This window comes from Mchenga conophoros, linkage group LG6 (assembly GCF_057382185.1).
Source record: "Mchenga conophoros isolate Kocher_MC1m ecotype Shallow Benthic linkage group LG6, M_conophoros_male_GT1.1, whole genome shotgun sequence".
Taxonomy (NCBI): Eukaryota; Metazoa; Chordata; class Actinopteri; order Cichliformes; family Cichlidae; genus Mchenga; species Mchenga conophoros.
Window position 1 is genome coordinate 12,280,038 of NC_140531.1, and position 20,891 is coordinate 12,300,928.

A 20,891-nucleotide genomic window follows, 5' to 3' on the forward strand; every position below is an offset into this window, starting at 1 on the left:
TCAATGGTGGACATTTGTTGCACACAGATGTTTTGCTTTGGCAGCAACTTAAACAATTGAGTTAAATTAACACAATTTATTCATGTTCAATAAACCTGTGCAATTTGTGTTGATAAAATGTGACTTAAACATGTTTTGATGAAGTAATTTGAGCTCTTGGAATATTTTAATCCTTCACAATTTTTTCACTTTATCCCAACACCATTCAATAACTTTTACCCAATACTACTTGGTCACTTAAATACTACATGTTATCTTCAAATTACATTTTGCTATTATATTCTAGTATCAAATACACAATTTTCAAATGGAGGCCTTATAACAGATTGTATTGTTCTCTTCCAAGATGGTTGCTGGCATCCACCAGTAACCTTTAAAAACAAAATGTCTAATTTCACTGCATTGACAGTAGGTAAAGAATTAAACTGACATTACTCCTCCACTGAATCTATATAAATCAACAGTTAAATAATGTCAGTTCTTCCGTGTTCTCTGGAATCAATCACAGCAAAGAAATTAGACTGTTTCTTTTGAAAAATGTTACAGGACAATACAAAACATTCTATTTAAGGCCTCTAACGTCAAGATTCAGTTAAACAACAATTATAACTAAACAATTTGAGGAAATGTTAGTTTCCATTAACATTAAATTAGGTTACTGAATTGGCAAACACCTTCCTATTAACATTACCCATTTTACCCCAATAACTAAAGAAATTAGCACTTGCAGGTCAAAAACTTTATTCAAGAGACGCAAAAATAACATTGATACAGTGACTGTCAAAAATTACAGCACTGATCATACTGTGACATCTTGGTTCAAAACAGCATACTTAGAAATATTCAACGTTCTTTACTTCAACTGAATGAAACTGAAAATACCATTTCACACGACCCATATGGGATATTTAGACTGTATAACTGTTCACGCTACATCTCTTCACTAGTAAAAGAAAGAAAAAATACAAACAGAAATTGAAAAATGCTGCCAAACAGACAAACAGAGAACTTGTACAGAGCAAAAGGAAAAACAAACAACAACAACAAAAACAGCTTGTCCTCATGGCAGTTGCAGAGTATATAAAAATGAACCCTGCGATCTGCTCCTGGAATTGAGCTTCAAAAATGCAGCAGAACAAGTGTGAGATTTAAATGTCCTCTCACCTAGAGCTGATCACCTTGCATGCATAACAGTGAGCTTTCCTTGCAGGAGCAGTTTTGTCTTAGTTGTGAGCTTTTCTTGAGAGCTGAGTTGCATCCAACTCCATTACCACCCATTGAATCACCTCAAAAGTGTAGCAGAGCTGTGATGGGTAACTCATATTGAAGGAATAAAAAAGGTCCAAACAGCATGGCTACTGCAAAGGTCACGTTATCCAGATCTTGAAGAACTACTATACCCTCGATGATGATGCCAACATCAGAAAAGTCATTGCCTGGCGCATCTCTGGAGACAGATGTTCATTGTGGTTTTCTCAATCTGTGCAGTGGCCTCAGTCAAGTCCTGGTTAAACACAAAACATTTCTTTAAGATTCCCTTTTAAACTCATCTCTTTTGAATCTACCAGTTCTAATGTTAGAGTAATTTAAACCATAGTAAATAGCTATAGCCAAAGAGTTGCCTGCCATGCTGCCATTCATGGTCTAACAGAGTTTCTAAGAGAGAGTGAAAAACATAATAATTTCAAATGCTTTACATTAGTTTTTGTTAGAAAGACACCGGCCCATCAGAAATCCAGGTTATGTCACTCAGAAGATGTTAGAATTTAGACTTTCAGCCCCACAATTTGGTTAGCTGTTGGTCAGTTGGTCTTTTTTTTTTTTTTTTCAAACAAAAGCTAATGTAAATATTGGGGGGATTTTTCTTTGTTCACTAGAATGACAAATTTAAAGTTTTTTCACACTGATGTGACCCCTAATACAGGGGTAGGGGTGGGGCCTCAAGGGCCGGCGGCCGAGTTCACTACTAGGCCTCATGTGAACTTCAAATTATTAAAGAGGACTACTGGTCCTAACCAGTCCAATGAGGATCAAGTGGATAACTAAATGCATTTTTAAATGTTGCAAAGCCACAATCTACTCATAAAACACTCACCATGAACTCCTGCACCAAGATGTTGCAATTGTCTTTCACACAGATGCGGAGCACTTTGATGAGACTCCCTTTGAGCATTAATGTCATCCTAAAGTATTATAACAAAGAAAACAGAGATTTGTGAACTTTTCAGTAGCACAGAAGAAAATGATCCCAGACAAAAACTTGACTTTTTAAACCAGTCAACATGCAACACCAGCATCTACAAAGCAATATCAAAAATTCCTGTTTGACATCAACTTTATGGATATATAGTTTCCAGAACATATATTTTTTAAAAAAGATAATTTTTTCTCAGTGGGCCAGTAAATGCATGACAAAAAAGAATGGCATCCTTTCAGTGGAATCAGTACTCACAGGTAATAGTTGACTGTTTCAATGGATGCAGCATAAAAATCTTTTACTGACCTAATGCAATACATATACACTTTGTAGTTAAAGAATTTTAAAGTTCTTACTGTCATCATGGCAGCTACATCCTTTAGCTTTGTGCACTGTTCCCCCGATCACTTTGCAAACACTTTCAGCAGACTGTCAGAGAGAAACTCAGCTCCGTCAGAAACCTTGACTGTAAAGGCATGGTTGGGATGCACTGGAATGCTGCATTTTATCTGAAATAACATTTTGAAATTTTGAAATAACAGCAGGCACTGTGCTTGGTTAATCAGTAATGTTTTGTTGAATAAAAACTGTGTTTCCAGTCTTATGGGATTAAAAAAATCCAAAGATGTTTGTTTCTGATTTGCAACCCAAGAACCCACAAGTTACAACCTCATTTTAGTTCAAGTGTGCATTAATGTGAGTCCAGTAATCACCTTTCTGACAATACATACAGGTATAAGTTAAACCTATGGCAGATTTTGGATTTCTCAGTTGTTTTAATAGGGTGGTCTATTTGTGTATGCATGCACCTAATAATTATACAAAACCTATTATAATTAAGTTACAGAAACCTTAAGCGAAAATAGAATATACTTTCTTACCATAACACCTTGAACCCACAATCCATCAGCTGACTCCTGGTGAAATGCAGAATAGATGTGGTCTCTCAATGTGCAGCAAAAAAAAACAAAAACAAAAGGACAGCAGGTGAGGGCAGGAGGGGTAGGGATGTAAGCTAGCATAATGCCGCTAATGATATTAGCTAAAGCTGTTCAATGTCCAAAATCTCACTAACACCACGGTGCAGTAAATACACAATGTAACTGAAGAGTCAGTTGGCAAATCTATTCACACAGAAAACCAAATTATGTTATGAGTGCCTCATAATTAGGTTTAATGTGATATTACGGCTCTTGTGCCAAAGACAAATTCAAATGAAAAAGCGCCAATTCTTTGACAACAGATAAAACAGCAAATAAGCTAACGGCTCTTTTTTAGCATGTTACATGGCGACACTCTAGACGTTTAACTACATTTGGCTGAAATATGGTAAAAATGAATTCAAAAAATCAAGACATACCAAAAACGTAGAGTTGGCTGCTCGACTTGACTGAGATGGATGCCTTTTTTGAACCACGATCCAAAGCCCGCGAGATGAAATCACGCGTGGTTTCACGAGATTTAACGTTGCTATCTTATTGACTTACTTCACCTGAACATGATATGAACAATTTAATACACCCTTTCTGTATATCATGTAGTTTTTACACTATATAGTTACATTTATCTTTAAAACATGAGGTAATTGTGTTAAATACATGCAAGATGCTTACATAAATCCAAGAGATGGCCAGTCCCTTTTTTTCAGTGCAGGATTCAGTTCTTTAATCCTTTAACCTTAACATAAAAATAACAGTTTCAGTTTTACCATACCCAAATGACCAAAAACCCCAAAAAGTCCTGAAATAATCCTAAATTCTTAAACCCTAAATTCCCCCTTTTATTTTTTGACACATTTCATGTGTCAAAAATACTATACATCCACAATACTATACAAAACTTAAAATGCTCAGTTTTTCCCCACTCATGATCCAATCTATGTCATACAAATAAACTTAACACAGAACAATTATCAGTCATGTGTTTCTACAATTCTCCATTAATGGTAATTAATGGAGTTATATCAGAAAATGCCTCCCCCGTAACATTTGGCCTTCTCCCAACAATATACTATAATCCCATAATCTAACCCCAGTCAACAAAACAAAACAGAAATTTTCTCTGGTAAAAACAAATTGTTTGTCCACATGTATTCATCCACACCTTCATCCAGTCACACATTCACTCCATATTTTTGCTAATAGTGGAGCTTCCCGCGTCAGATTCTCCACCCTCAGCAAAATGAGCTCAGTCATTTTTTATTTTCCATAGGAAAATATTTCTTTATGCTTTTGGACTGGATTGACTCGCATAAAATCCTTTTTACAGGGACTATGAATAGTCCCTACAGGTAGCTTTCTCCTCAGCCAATTGTAATCTGGAAAGCCCCCTTATATTTGCTCTTCCCGAGAATTTTCAGCGCCGTTATTCACTGTTGCAGGCCTGCTTAAAACAGAAATGAAAAAATAGAGCTGATTGTTAGCTCACAAAACACAAAACAAAATCACCTGACAGGTTTTCTTTAAGTGCACTGTTACAAAATAATGGGCCCAATTTTAGACATGTCGATGTTTCCTAAAACTCCCTCTATTAAAAACAAAAACAACAACCCAAACCTAACTGACAAAATCAACCCATCACCACAACAACCTCAACAACCTTAAACACACAAGTCTTGCCACCACATAATTTCACCTCCTCAATACACCGAAAGTCTCATTAAAACCACACAATTTGCACACAAAAATCACCCCCTTTAACATACTTAAATTCAGCATAAAACCCCCTTACGACAACATATAATCACTAAACTATAAACTATTTCCTACCCAAATCTGTACTTCTCTTGTCTGCCATGCTTCCTCTTCTGAAAGTCACTTCCTCAGTCACACACACACACAGGAAGTTCCTTAGTCACCACTCACTCCAACTAATTTGCATACTGAGTCATCTCTCAATGAGTTGCTGTAACAACAGAAACATATGTTTAAACATTCCCAACTCATTAAATCATTTTATTTCTTTCTACAGTGATCACTACTTGATCACTCAGTACGAGAGAGCACTCCTAAGTCACTCTTTTTAAAACTACTTTAATCACCGTTTGTTTTCATAACTCACTCCCTTCGTCATATAACTTTTTTGAGTTCCTCAGCTTCAAACTCAAGTGTATTTCATTAACCATTCACACCATTCTACCACTCATACAAGTAGCAAACTGATCTTCATTGCGTATCTTTGTGTTCTAAGCCAGGTTTAATCTGTTTCTATGCAAATAATCATCATGAGCTTGTCTTGTCTTTATAAGGTTAATGCATTTTCTGTTTGTGTATGTTGCTTTTGCAGTGTGTCAGACTCCTTCATAATTCTCCACTTAAGCCGTCAGTTTCTTTCCCAAATTTACTAACCCTCATTTTGATTTCCCCTTAAATAACAGCATTCCTTGTCCTCAGCCAGAAGTTAGGGCTCCACTTGCCACTTACCCCCTCCGCCTTAGCCCAGCGGCTTTACCCTTGAGGTCCCGTCTTCTTCACTTCATCTCACCAGTGAGTCTGAGCTCACAGGGACTGAGTGAGGCCGAGTAATCGTGACTGTGCCTGCCTTAGGTTGTCCCAGGGTTTCGAGGTGGGATCTTACCCGTCATGGGCTATCCAGCCTTCCATACTCGCCTGATACGGGGCCCAAGTGGGCAGGGGAGGGAACACACTGGCTCTGGAAATTAAAGGAGTGTAAGCTGCTTCCTTCATTGCATCTTATATTAAACTATCTCACTTCTGACTCCTTCCTAGAATAATTTCACATATGGCACTTTGTGTATGTGTGTTTTCTATTCATTAATGTAATTTGTCAGTTATTTTCTCTCTTCATTTTACCTTCTTTTGTTTGTTTGTGACGTTCTACTTTAGTTCTACTAAACCTTGATGTAAAAACAATACTCCCTTATTTCACGCACACACTCTGCATTTTGCCTACGCACACACTTCTCTCTCAGACTTCCTCTGTTCACACACCGCCTTGCACTCACTCTACTATCAACTTTCATAGTGTTATTATTATTTAGTATTTTGTACACATCACACAGAATCATTCAAATCGAGTACTCACAGCATTCACATCACAACCTTCAACTTTCACTTTCAATCCTGCAAGACGCAGAGATGGACATCTCCTTCACCTAACATAAAACTAAATTACCATATCAACATACAATTACTGAAATTCAAACTCAAATACACCGTCTGTTTTAATAAAGTAAAAGAGTAAACGGGTGTACCAAGTGTATGTACTTATGCGTTCTTGAACTGAAAGAAAAAGAAACTCAAACTCTTATAACATCACTCATGCCTCTCTCAAATTAAAAACACTTTCAAACTTTAAAACATCCTACTTGACATCACCAAAGAAATACCTCTCACCTTTATTCATCATTCAAAACCTTCTAGTCACCGCATTCACACACTTAAACTGTGACTAGAGTTGAGGAATATAACTCAAAACACACTTTCCTAAGAGTATTTTAGACATGCTTGTCATAATCAGAAAGAGCAAGTCAAAAACAAACAAACGAAAAATTGAAACCTCCATTAATTCTCACCGCACACACAAGAAATTGAAAAAATAAACCACACCAGCAACTAATGCTGGAGAAAAGTTACTACTGAAAGTAATGTGTTAGTCTTAAGTATATACAGTGCACTCAATATATTTATATATCTACATCCAAACTCAGTCAATTACTATACATCCACTACGGCAACTCAAAACTTTATTTATAGTCCTCTAATAAACATAAATGGCATCTTAAACACACACTCAACAATGTTTGCAGCAGTATTTGTAAAACCAGCTGTGGCTTAAACAGTTCACTGCTTACTCATTTGCATTTTCACACTCACACACACCGTCTAAAAATAGCTCCAGCATTGCCTCAGACTCCTTTCACACAGAGATCTCTTATTTTATATTACAAAGACATCTTATATTTACAACCACTGTCAGATCTGTCAGCTTTAGCGCCTACACAATTTCGACAAATTTAAAATAACCGCCCAGCGGATAAACTCCCTGAGTTTTTTGCGACCAATTAACCAGTATCAGACTTTAACTGTTTCTGGCCTCATCTCTAAAATCCCTAACTCAATTTAAAAGCGTCAACCAACCCAAACTTTGCCTGAAGCTCTATTTTTGGCATTACACAGCCAAGGCTTACCCCGAAGTTTTAAGTTAAAGTTACACGCCCGAAGTCCAACTTCTTCTGACCAAAAAAGCGCAGGTACCGTTCCAAACGGTAAGGAGACTCTAACTCCTAGCTTCATTCCAGGATGCCCTGTACCCCACAGTTAAGCCAAACTGAACTAACCCTGTTCGCCGACAGGTCAATGTCGCGCGTCCACGACAAGGAGGTAGCATAACCTCCGGGCTCTGCGCTTCCTAGCAGACTCGAACTGCCGTTCTAGAATAATTTATAATACTTTGAAACATCAATCAACACCCAAAACAAGTGTATGACTGAGGCAGATCTACCCTGATGGACAATGGGGACTCTAACCCACAAATTGACCAACAAAGGTCTGACCTAATGACCAACCGGGACTTTAACCCACAAAATGACCAAATTTCCTACCAAACTACTTGAGACTCTAACTCAATTTCTTTGGGACTTCAACCCAGTATTTAAACTTTTCCTGGCAGACTCTAACTGCTCTCGCAGACTTTAACTGCTTTCATTTCTTCTTTCTTCTTAGCAGAACTCTAACTGCTTCAACTCATGAGATTTTTTTTATCAAAATCAAAACAGACATCCACCAGTAATTTCAGTGAGTAGACTTAAATTTTATCATATCCAATTTGGCACACTTTGGAAATAATTCAACAGGTAGTGCCTTACCTTTTGGATAAGCCGGCTTATGCCCACTCACTTCAACCACTGGAATTCATGTCTGCCCGTCAGACCACCTAAGACCAAATTTCTCCATCTACACCTCCAATTCTCCCTCCTCAACCACCGGACGAGCCCCCAAATGTTAAGGTTCAAAATTGAGGAGGGAGAGTACAAACCACCCATGGTCCAGAAGGTCTTGGTCAAACAATGATTTTAATGAATACACACGTGTGGGAAGACAACTCTGTACGCAGACAGCAAGTAGTCTTCAACTTAATCAAAGCATGAACAGATATTTTATAGCATCAGGGTTTGATTTACTGACGCCCCTTCATGCGTCACAGATACATTTTATACATAGATCAGATCAACACCACAATGACTTTTAACCCAGAAGATCATCTTCTATTTTCATGGCTGGTACTTTCCGTTCTTGTCTTAAAGTGAATTGTTCCTCTTTCTTGCCGAGACAACAAATCTCTCCTCTAAATAAATCTAACTCATGTGTGTGTGTGTGTTGACCTCACATGCTCTTTGTGTCACCTCTTCACCTACTAACTGTCTGTGTCTCGTCCTCAAATGCTCTTTCTCAATTCACCTGTTGCACTTCTGACCTTTTACCAGAACAGAGGCTCATCCTTATGTGTTACAACCTAACTGAGACTATGTATATGTCCTCTACTAAATAAATGTTTTAACCAAGAACCTCTACTAAAACCTTAATATAAAATGACCTGATATATAAGTGTTTTGTAAGCATGTATTGCAATTCCTTCTATGTTCTAGTTTTCCCTCAGCATGTATCACCTGAACAGTCACGTCAGTGAAGCTTAAGACCTTTAAAGAACCTGAACATCAACTCAAATAAGCACAGATATGCATTGTGTACACAATAGTTATAACTGCATCTGAAATACAAAATTAACATCATCATAAACATCTTAAGGCCATCTTAAAGCTATCTGTTACATTGTTAAAGCCTCGTCTTAGCCTGCTGCTCAAAATAACTTCCTGCTTCTGCAAACTCTCTGCAAGCCTGTTTCCTGTCAGCCTGTGACTTTTAGCCTTTCTGAAAGACACACACTGTTCAACCCCTGAATGCAATATAAACTCCAGATTATATTATTAATGCAATAGTAATAATGATGATTATTTAACAATAGCAGTAAAATAATTTCCCTGCTCCACAACAAGCAGAGACAAAATTGTATCAAAATAAAACAGCTAGTGTAGCACAGTAACTGACATCAACCTACACATAGGGGAACTGACAAAAAAATAAATACATTTAAGGAGGTCTAATGGCTAATATTCACATTGGCACTTTTTGACCCAATTCCAATTAATGTCTCTGCATTAGAAGGAATCACCAACGTTTCCTCAGTCTTTCAGAAAAGTCCTCCATTACACTCACCGTAGTGTTTTTCACCTATGTTCTTGCTTTTTCTGTGATGAGTTCAAATTCAAAAAAGGTTAAAAAAAAAAATTAAAAACAAAGTATTAAACCCCTGTTTAAAACCTCATTTAGAAACATTTTCAAACTCAAATTAAAAAGAAATATTAAAAATCTTTTAAAAATGTAATTTAAAAAGAAAAATTGGAATCCAGGAATTGGATTAAAAAAAATCAGTCTGACTTTTGCTTTCAATTTCTTTGTCCTATTAGCTGTTGGATTAATTGTTGGATTATCTTCTCCATTCAGCATATCCGAGACTCTTTTGGTATTGGAGAAAAAGGAATGCAAATTAGGCTAGTGTCACAGTACGGGGCAGCACTCTGTATGAGTTTGCGAAGAGGACCCAAAATGCAGGCAAAATGGAACGTGGAACAAAACTTGAATTAACAAAAAGGAGCCGTTTAATATGGCTGATGGAGATACATGAAGTAATACATAAGGAAAACAAAGATGAGCATAAACAATAACCTAAACTGGCAAAACTAAAAAATAAACATGGGAAAAAACCCCTCAACATGAAACTTGGCCTGGATGCAACAAAACCTGAAACATGACAAGAACAACAGACAACCTGACAAAGACTGAATGAGAAAACACAGACTAAATACACACAGAAGGCTAATGAGGGGAGTGGGAACACATGGGGAAACACCTGACACTAATCTGACATAACCAAACAAAGGAAGCAAAGCCGACTACACTGACATAGGACACAGACCTTCAAAATAAAACAGGAAACATGAGACACAGACATGACAGTACAAACTTGATAACATAAGACAGCATGACACATAAAGAGTGAGGAAAACTTAAATACTGGGGAAGAGAACACAAGGGGAATCTAATAAACAAATAAACTTCGCGAACCAACATCAAAATAAACTAAATGTAACTTTAACATGAAGACATGTTGGCTATGTAAAAAAAAGCTAAAGGGCTAAAGACACACACCTTTGATGCTGCGAGGCAAAATATCAATTTTTCACACATAGAAATGCAGAAACTAAGAAAAAACAAAAGTTTTCCTGGCAGGAGTTCTTTCACAAGCTCTACTTCTAGTGATTCAACTTAACAAGTTGAAAAAACAGTGTGATGACAGAGCAGCTCAAAGAAAAAGCGACATTTACTAAAATATCAGGATATTATCAGCCTTGCTGTACCCTTTATTAGTTCAGTCTAATGTGTATTATGAGGATTCATGTGACCCAGTGCAGGAAGAAAGCGAACGTGAAGAAAAGAGAGCTCAGCTTTTACATGTTGTTTTACGGGATGTTTCTAACTGTAACTGATGAAAGAACTAACAAAAAACAAACTACCAGGAAATTCAGAATCTCCAGGAAACTGTGCGTAACAGCACAGATTTAGCAGACACAACGGACACAACTTAGCAAAAAAGCCAATGGAGTCATTTTGTCCTCTTGGCTTTTTAAAAATCATGTAATTCTGGTCAAATCTATTATATATTATATATTTATGACTTTATATTTCATGATTTTTCCTAAAATTGGCTTATTTATCAAAAAGTGAATTTTGGGTTATGTAGGACTTAAAAAAAAAAGCAAAGATATTATGATCACTTCAGGCAGATGTGGCAGATGTGTATGAGATGATAAGTTCAGTGTTAAAATGAGTAGTCATCTATTGTGATGCCTCTCTTTTTAAATGTTCTTTACATTATCCAAAATTCCTTTTTAGCTTTTTGTAATGTTCTTCTGCAATTATTAAATTACTGAGATTTGTTAGATGTTGTATTATTTGTTGTAATCTCCATTCATTAATTTATTTTTCTTTAATCTGTAATTAAATTATGTATAAAACTAATAAAATCCCCCAAAATTAGTCTTAAATCTTTTTTTGTCAAATTGTACTTAAAATTTACAAATTTTTAAATATCTTTGCCATTAGCACAATTGTTCCAGGACAGGGTCACAATAACTCCTCCCTTTGGTTCCAGCGGTTTTGGAATTCCAGTTCCAAAAAGAAGAGGAACTATTTATGAAGCAGGAATTGTCTATACTAACGGGGTTGCACACAAGCCTAAAAATGATCAAAGTTTTCAATCCCTGTTTTGCACAATTGCAGTTAATTTTTTTGTGCACAATAAAAGTACAGTTGTTTAGCAGTAAATATCTTTTCTGGTATTTAAAAAAAATCTACTGAAACATACTTCCAGTCATGTGCTGTGGAGGTCAGTCAGCTGATCCACAGATCTTAACAATGAATATTTGATCCCCAGTGAAGTGACTGCCTTTGGTGTTTGGACTGAATAGTCTTTGATGAGAGAAGGAACCTAGAGCACTGCCAGCTTTACAGAGACAAAATAGCCACATGAGGAGCTGCACTGCAGCTTTTTCACTACACGAGGGCGCTGGAGATCTACAAGGCTGAGCATGGCTCACTGTTACAGCCAAAACTGAAACAGCCTATTTCAGGAGGCCCGGACTTATTCAACATTATGAACTTTGGTGAAATGAAATCAGCAGACTCTTCTTTTAAGCCTTTGTTTGTGCCAGGACAATCAATCAACATACGCTCAGTTTATAAAGATTACAAACATTAATATGTGTTTGCAGATTGTGATCACATGTTTAAGGTGAAGCCCTGACTGCAGTGTGTTTGTTAAAGTGTGGCTTTTGGACTATTAAAAAACAATAACAGAAAAACCCTGCTACATTTGTAGATTTGCGTGTAACTCCTGGAATCCTTCATGCAGCCTGCACACGGCCTGCAAGGAATTGACTCTGACAATTACAATAATGAGATAATTGCAATCTGTCACCATACATTCAGCGTTAGCGTATCACAAAATAACCAATGCAAGTGTGATATTCCTTCTACTCACCACACAAGTCTGATCTGCATAACACACACAGCACCCCACTTTGTAATTATAAATGAATTTCACGGTGTGAGGCTTTTAATGCAAATAATGTGGATCTTCTCACCAACAGGACAGTGTGTGTGTGTGTGTGTGTGTGTGTGTGTGTGTGTGTGTGTATCAGATTGTGGCCAAGCTTTGTTTGACTAGCTTTCCCTCTAAAACGAGTTAATGGGATGGAAGTTATTTGCTACCCTGAGCTGACGATCCGGGGTCGAACAGAAGGGTTGAATTAAAAAAAAAAAACAGAAAAGAAAAAATGCATCAATAATTGTGCAGAAGACAATGAACATACCAAATCAGGACAAAGAAAGACAGATGGAGACGGCAGGGGTATAGCCTTGGTTTCCGTGTGTGTGTGTGTGTGTGTGTTTGTGTGTGTGTGGTTAGTGACAGGGACCCCATCAGTGCAGGATCAGAGTGGGGAAATTGGAGGACAATGTTGGAAGAAGGGGGGTGTGAGGGGTTTGTGGGATAATTTAAACCGATTGGGGAGGCGGTGTCCCAGAGGTGCATAATTTACTCATTCATTAACTAGACCAAACAAGAGCCAATATTAATTAACTCGTTCCTCGTGGCGAGGCGCCCCGAGAAGCGCGTGCTTTGTTGTCAAATGACCACATAGGAAGTGAAGGCTTTAAAATGAGACAGGCCGCAGGGTGAAGATGCTTTTAATTTGAAATGTGACAAATAATCAAGGGCATTTGTTCTTAAATGAACTTTGGTGAGTGTACTTATGTGCACACATTTTTTTTTTTTAATTTTAGACTCTGCACTTCCAACACCTTTTTCATTTTTTTTAATCTTGTACTATTATTATTATTATTTTTATTATTATTATTGGAGATAACGATGTTTCACAAAAAAAGATATGTTTGGATCTATGAAGTGATGAATACAGCAAAGTAAATAAGCAACGCAATACAAGAAGATGCTTGCAAAGATGTTAATGTTTAATGTTCAATACTTTTTTACACTTTAGTAAATGACCTAAATAATTTTAACTCTTAAGTTCAATACTACTACTTCTACTACCATTGTTGATAATAAATACTATGCAACATCAATTGTCATCATTGGTGGAAAATAATTAATTAGCCTCGTTTTCTGGTTTGGTTTTTAGAATTGTACTGTACAAAGTTAGGTTTAGTTGGTTTCGGACCACAATAAAACTTCTGGTACTCTTAATATTTTTTATTTATTTACTCATTTTACAAGTAAATTCCCATGGAAACTGATTATATACAGTGAGTAAATGCAAATATATATTATATTATTAACAAATAACATAAGAATAACAGTAGTTGGTTTTTTTTTAAATGATTAAAAAAAATCCACTTATTTTATGCATCTTATCCACCGGAGGGCGCTCCTTCACTGAGCCACTCAGTGCTGTCAGGCCCTGCTAACTTTGATTAAGGTTTAAATTGGCTGAATTTAATGAACGCTGCCTAATTAGGCAGGATAACAGCTTTAATTGATAAGTAATTATTTGCCACAAATTGTTATTAATTCTCCAGCTCCGTCTCATAGTGTACTGACTCTAAACCCTACCCCCCCACACACCCCGCCTGCTCCCCCTCCTCCCCTGCAGCATCTCTATTTATGTAACAAGCAGTGGTAAACAATTAAGCATATGTTAGGATGGGATGCTCCGGAGGGTATCATCAGGCTGTGCTTGGTGCACTGGCAGTTTATGTGAAATTATTTGCTCTCGCTGACTGATACCTCTGAGCATTAATTGCTTAAACTGTCCTGTGAATTTGGCTGAGTGCCATTGAAGGCTCAGTGTCACGTCTGACAGAAAAAAGGAAAATCAGTGACCCTTTAATCAAGAGAGCTCAGCTTTAATTTTAGGAGGAGGTGATATATTACTTATGTATAAATAATATATTGATCTTATAGCTTCTGCAACTATGTACTAAAATGCCACTGAGTTTCATCGTGATATTTTTATTACAATGAATCAAGCAAATATTATACTAATAATACTATTATTGTCATGGAATTAATTTACATCAGGCAAAGACCACAAAGCTTACAAGAAACAATCAACAAATAATATTCTGCAAATAATACATATGTAAATGTGTATATGTATATGTATACATATAAACATGTATAGATGTGTATATACAGCATTGTTTTCATTCTTGTGTGAAAGCAATGCATTCATTATTGAGTCATAGTGTGTACTTCGATTTTGAGTTGAGTTTTTATTAATTAATGACACAGTGTAACAGAGTCACATGTTGTTCATCTAGGACCTGGCAACAGCTAGATTTTATTTTTATTATGTCTTGGTACCTGAAACTGTAGACTTGATAGATACATAGATACTTTCTATTTACTATGACTGTATATGTATGTGATGTTCAGTTTGCTTCCTCTTTAGAACATATGTAGTAACTTCCTGTCTTCTACTGTACATGAAGCTGCAGGAACTTGTAGCATTGGTCTTCAGAGCATCCTACTTCTCAAGAATCTGCAGTCAAATCCAAACCTTCTCAAAAACCATCCATGTTTAACAATAACCCGCTGAGCTTCACAAACACAAGTTTGAAGTTTATGTAAAGGCTCAAAATGTGCCTGTGCTGTGGTCACTGTAAGAAAAGCTGTATGCTGTCAGTGCTTGAATGTGGAACTGTGAATGCTAATTGAGGTAACTGGTCAACAAATTTGAAGTAAGACATGGTGCTAATTTTGCAAGGTTGAGCCAAAACATTTGCAGTAATAGCTAACCAATGAGCTGGGGTCTCAGGATGTGGATGTAACCACACAGCCTATACCACACCAGGAATCCCACATCTAATTTCCCAAAGTCACTACTGACTCTATCACACAGGTAATTATGTCTGTTTTATAGACATGAGAAGTTGTAAGGCTTAACTGATGACAATAGACTGATGTGAAACCTACAGCTGTGCAAAGAAAGATGCTCAAAACAAAACAACATTAAAGTGGTATACATTGTATACATTTAGGGATTTAACATAAGGGTCATGTATTGAAATAAAGCACATGTATTCAGATTTAAATAACCGTCGCTCAGCAATATATTATCCATTTGCTGATTAGCATGGAGGAAACAATGAGGGTTGTCACAGAGTGGCACACATAAAAATAAATCATTGAGATCATGTAAATAAAGCACATACATCTTCAGTGTAATTGTGTTTCTGAACAGCTGTGGTCAAAGACTATCGTGTGCCTTCCATGCACTTTTCTGTCCAGTTATATAGCAAACAAAGTGAATCTGCCTGTCAGTGTCATGGCACTTTTGTGTCAAAATATTCGGTAAAAATTATGTTTTGATTTCTTTAAATGTGCTTATTGTCAAATCTGAGCTCATGCTAACCAAATAAATAAGTGTGCAACTGAGTCTACAGTTGTTCATGCTTTAAATTGAAGTTGTAGGGGTTAACAGACAATGAGGAGCTCAGTGAGTTGAGAAAACAAAACATGAACCGAGCGCGCCGAAGAAAAGGCCTTTGTTTCAAACAGCATCAGTCATTTCATGTCAGTGCACGGGGGCCACTCTGACGGAGCTATTCATTAAAGTGATTTAAATGAGATGCGCGTGAACTTGCTTCCTAATTAAAACATATTTCCTTGTTTACAGAGTGGCTTTAAGCTGGGCCCTTTGGGGTGGGGTGGGAGACTTTCTCCTCCCTCTTTTCTCCCTTCCACCGTTTCACTGCCAGCAGATGGTTTTGTTGGGCTCCAGTAGTTAGCCAGTGGCCGAATAGGGCCAACCATTCTTCCCCTGTATGCCCATCAGATCCCAGCATTTATTTTAATGCCTCACCCCTCCCCTCCACAAATGTGCACGTGAGAAGTAGCTCTATTGATTGGGCTGCTAAATGTATATGCAAATATTTCGAGCCCGTGCATGAAAAATTGGCGTCGCCATTTCTCAAATTACTATATTTTGAAAATGTTAATTTGCATAGCGGATTTCCCTGCGGGGTAGGGGGGTTAATTAGGTCTATTTCCGTGCGGCTTGTGCCAAGACAGCCAAGGAAAAAAATAGAGGGTGGGCAGAAGAAAGAGAAAAGAGGGAGAGAGGGGGAGATGCGACTCACTGATAACAATTAAAATGGCATTTTGGACTCTTTCAAGCATGGAAAAATTTTTGGCATATTAAGCACGTTTTAGGAGAAGGTGATAAGTCAGTTTTAATTGAAATGGAATTGTTGCTCCAGAGAAAGTTTGGCATTTAATCCACTCAATTTTAAACACACAGGCAGATCTTAAAGGCATCAGGTTTAATCTATCAAACGAGAGGTGAATTAAAGAAAATAACTTTAACCACAATTTGCATTTCCTCCCAATATTCTGTCACAGGCACAATTATGTTCATAATTAGATGGATAAAAAGTTTCCTAATTGCATGGAGAGAAGGAGCTAAAACGCACTCGCCTGGAAATGGGGTCTTTCCTTTTCTAAATTATCAAAGCTTTCATTATGTGTCAGGCAAAAGATTTGTGGGAGGAAAAAAACAAAACATCAATACATTAAATCCTTTCGCTTCTAATTGGAATGGCATCCACTTTCCTGGTTTAATGCTGCACCAAGCGCACAGCAGGATCAAAAAACCGTCTCGCAACCATTAATTTAGATTAGACTCTTAATTATCAACCAATCACTAAATAATGACTGACTTCATTTCAGATAGTTAAAAATTAACTTGCAGGCAGTAATTGAGTAATTAACTCTCCACTGCTTCACCTTTACTTTGCTAATTATAAAAATTAATATGACTTGATTCTTTCTCTCAAGAGGAATATTGACGGTTTTATGGCTCAGAAGAGATTCTCATTCTTGTGTCTTGCAACCTGCATGATCACAGGGTCATCTTTTTATATATCAAGCAAAAAACAATGTTCTGGGAGGAGGTGCTCTGTGGGAGCCTCCTCTTTTCGTGGATATGGCACCTACATTTGAATGTTAACAACAGGTCACGTGATTATGGGAACGATATAAGATGTTAGATGACCATTTCCTGCTCCAAATTTTTGTTCTTGATCTCAACTGGAGTAGCTTCACAGGATTTAACTGTAATCTTACACAGAGGCGTGGTGTAGACACACAGTTCATCCAGTACTTGAAACCTTCTTCTAAGCCTACTGTCTCCTGATTGGTCACCCCTCACAAACAGAAGATAACAGGAAGGTGAGGCTTCAGTGTGAACTATGTGTCTGAGATTACTATAGAGCCAAGAGGAAACTGACAGTAATTATTATCTGAAAGTTGTAAGAGGTGGCATTAATTTTGTCCTTCATACATTTTTTGTATACATGTGCAATAAGTTGTTGAACAATCATAATCATTTTCATGATGTGTTTTTTTTCTGTTCTCAAACTGATCTCCCTGTTGGAGATCAGTCTGGAGGGAGTTATTTTTTTGTCCTTATCTTTCCTCATGTGGTGCATTTTCCATTGTTACACCTCTCTGACCTGTCTTCCCCATGTGATGTTTTTGTGTAATGTATGTATGGTCGGAGGGTAAGATGATGCGTGCAATAGGTTGGCAGCCTTAACATGAAATTTCCCACTCGTGGGACTAATAAAGGTATCTATCTATCTATCTATCTATCTATCTATCTATCTATCTATCTATCTATCTATCTATCTATCTATCTATCTATCTATCTATCTATCTATCTATCTATCTATCTATCTATCTATCTATCTATCTATCTATCTATCTATCTATCTATCTATCTATCTATCTATCTATCTATCTATCTATCTATCTATCTATCTATCTATCTATCTATGAGTCAAAGAGCTTTACTACGGAATTTTGACCATGACTGTACTTTCAGTTTTACTTCCTTGGTTAGTTAGAGTTTTTTCCTCTAAAGCTACGATTGCCCTTCCAAACTAATGTACAGCTGGTGATTTAAAAATAAAATAAAACTTTTACCAGTTTGGATTTTGTTAAGGCGGTTTTAGCTTGCCTCTGCTAGGCCTCACTTTTTAATTATGTTTGGATACCTTTTCAAGCATTTTTACTAATATGTCTGCTCTGGGGTGAGAATTTCATACTCCAGTTCTGGTGAAGGAAACTGTGTGTCTTCGCACTTTATAGATTCAGCTTGCAAACTAGAGTTAGTTGATAACTTCACCAGCTATCAGTCATTTACCAGTTATTACTTAAAATGCAAATTTAGAGACACAAATTGTCATGGGAAATATAATTTGCACCTATTGAGCTATGCTGACAGAGTTTAAGGTAAGTCTTTTTGGTTTTTTGCTTCATTGTCCATTTATTCTGCCATTACAGAAGCTTTCCGGCCCATATCTCTTTAATATGCGGAGTCCACCATGGCTGCCAAACTACTACATATAAGTGACACATACAAGCTGTGATCACCCATTAGCACAAGTTCCAAAAATGGATCAATTTTAGTTGTATTGAAACAAGGTTTAGGAGTCCTTTGAGTTCATCTTACAATTAATTAGATTATGATATTTATTTTTAAACATACTCAGACTACCTTGCAGATGTTTCCTTTGATGTGACTGCTTATAGGTATTTTTGAGCACTCACACACACCTTCATGCTAAATTATTTCAATTACAGGATTTTTTGGGGTTTTCTTGCATGTACTGCTCACTGCAATAACATTCTCAGTGAAGTGATAAGATAAAATAACCAGTAAATGTGGACATAATTTTGTTATCACAGACTCAGAATTAACATCCAGAAATGTTATTTGGGTTTTCTTAAGGTGCCACCTCTTAGAAACTTCCATGCATCAAAATAGTAATCTCCAGAGGCCTCAATGACAGCGTGACTTTCTGTGTCCATCAAACCTGTTGCTAGAGGTTTCTTTTCTTAATAGGCACACAAAAAATGCCCCTTCTTAACATTCAGTATTCAACTGTTACCATCATGTAGGACTGGTATATTTAAGGCGGGCTATTAATTATTGGCACAATAAAGAGTCCTATTTACAGAATCATTAAAAAGAAAGTATACCCCTTTTAGTTTGAAGGTTTTGCATTTCAGGACACAATAAAAATCATACACTCCTTATCAGGTTCTCAAAGTAGTTAAATACAAATGAATAACAACACAATATTATACACTGTGCTGTTATTTATTAACAAAAACTAAACCAAAAGCTGGGTGTGAAAAAACTAAGTACACCCCGTGATTCAAGAACTTTTAGAACCACCTTAAGTAGCAATAACTGTGAGTTTTCTATATGGCTTTATCAGCCTCTCACCTCATTGTGGAGGAATTGTAGACAACTCTCATTGATGTTTGGGGATGTTTGCTTATGCACAGCTCTCAGGCTGAGGTCAGGATTTTGACTAGGCTATTGCAACACTTTCAATCTTTTTTTTTTCTTTTATACAAGTGCTCCACTTGCCAATGATCACTTAATCACATGCATTTGATCAGCAGCGCCTTGCTGCTACTTACCTCTCCATTCCTGTGGAAGTAGTAAAGACGTACTTGTGTGCTTTTTAGCCCAATGCTTCTGCATTTTAACTCAATTTTTGTTAAATAAATAATAACAGTGTAATATATAATTTTTTTCATCTGAGGTTGTATTTACATAATTTTGAGATCTACTATTGACCCGATTTGTTTTTTTCTTATTATGCCCTGATATGCAAAACCTTAGAATTGAGAAATTGTATTTTCTTATTACAATGACTATACACAGTGGGATGGGACGTTTGTTGATGAATGCTGTTTCTAAGCCTGGATTACAAATGTGTTTGTATTTGAAATGTGACTGGAACAAATAATAGCTGCTTGGAGCTGTCACCCAAAGAACACCCACGACACACACACAGATATATAATAATGGACACATCTATAAGGAAACTTCATGATCAGAGCTCACTTGTATATTGAAATCCTATGTGAACGTGTTGCTGCTGTTGGTCGTTCAAGGATGTCTTTGAAAACATTGTGAAAGTAGCAGAAAATAGACCACTCAACCAAATGATCATGTGTTTCCTTTGGTTCACAGCTATGCACCAGCCAAATGTGTAGTAGATCAGATTACATACACAGACATATAAACAAAGTTTTCCTCCTTTAGAGATGGAATCAAAACAGCGATGTTTGCTGTTCCTAAACTGCAGCAGCCAAGTACAAACAGACATATAAATAAAAAGTGAACCTCTGCTTACTCTCCAAACCTCACTTGTAAAACTATGATGTTTTTGAGTGAATTTTGGAAAATCTGCAGCGTTTTCCAAAGTAACGGCAACTGATGTCATTTTATCTCGAGCAAAATCCAAGATCCATTTATAGATTTTATGTTTTTGAAGGCCTAAGCTACCAATCAGTTTTAAGGTATAACAATAAGCTATACTTCACTGAAATAATCGCTCTATGTTTTGATATGTATTGCACATTTTACCACAGCAGGAACACTGAATCGTAGGTTTGTTTCATTATTTACCAACAAGCAAGATTCCAACAGTACAATGCATCCAGCATAAAGTACTATAAATAAATAAGTGCACCCCATGGAAACTGATAAAGTCAATATACTTAACATGAG

The 20,891-nt window shown here is 36.7% G+C and overlaps 1 long non-coding RNA gene across 2 annotated transcripts; it reads right to left on the bottom strand.

The window, feature by feature from the left end:
- Positions 1–837: 837 nt before the first annotated feature.
- LOC146572215 (uncharacterized) lies at positions 838–3,718 on the bottom strand. Of its 2 annotated transcripts, XR_014892672.1 has the most exons (5): positions 3,558–3,718; positions 3,079–3,114; positions 2,554–2,706; positions 2,096–2,183; positions 838–1,504 (listed from the first exon to the last, which is right to left on the bottom strand). It is a non-coding gene; the product is annotated as an uncharacterized LOC146572215 (long non-coding RNA). The 2 variants fall into 2 exon arrangements; XR_014892671.1 differs by lacking the exon at positions 3,558–3,718 and having other exon boundaries at positions 3,079–3,545.
- Positions 3,719–20,891: the final 17,173 nt, after the last annotated feature.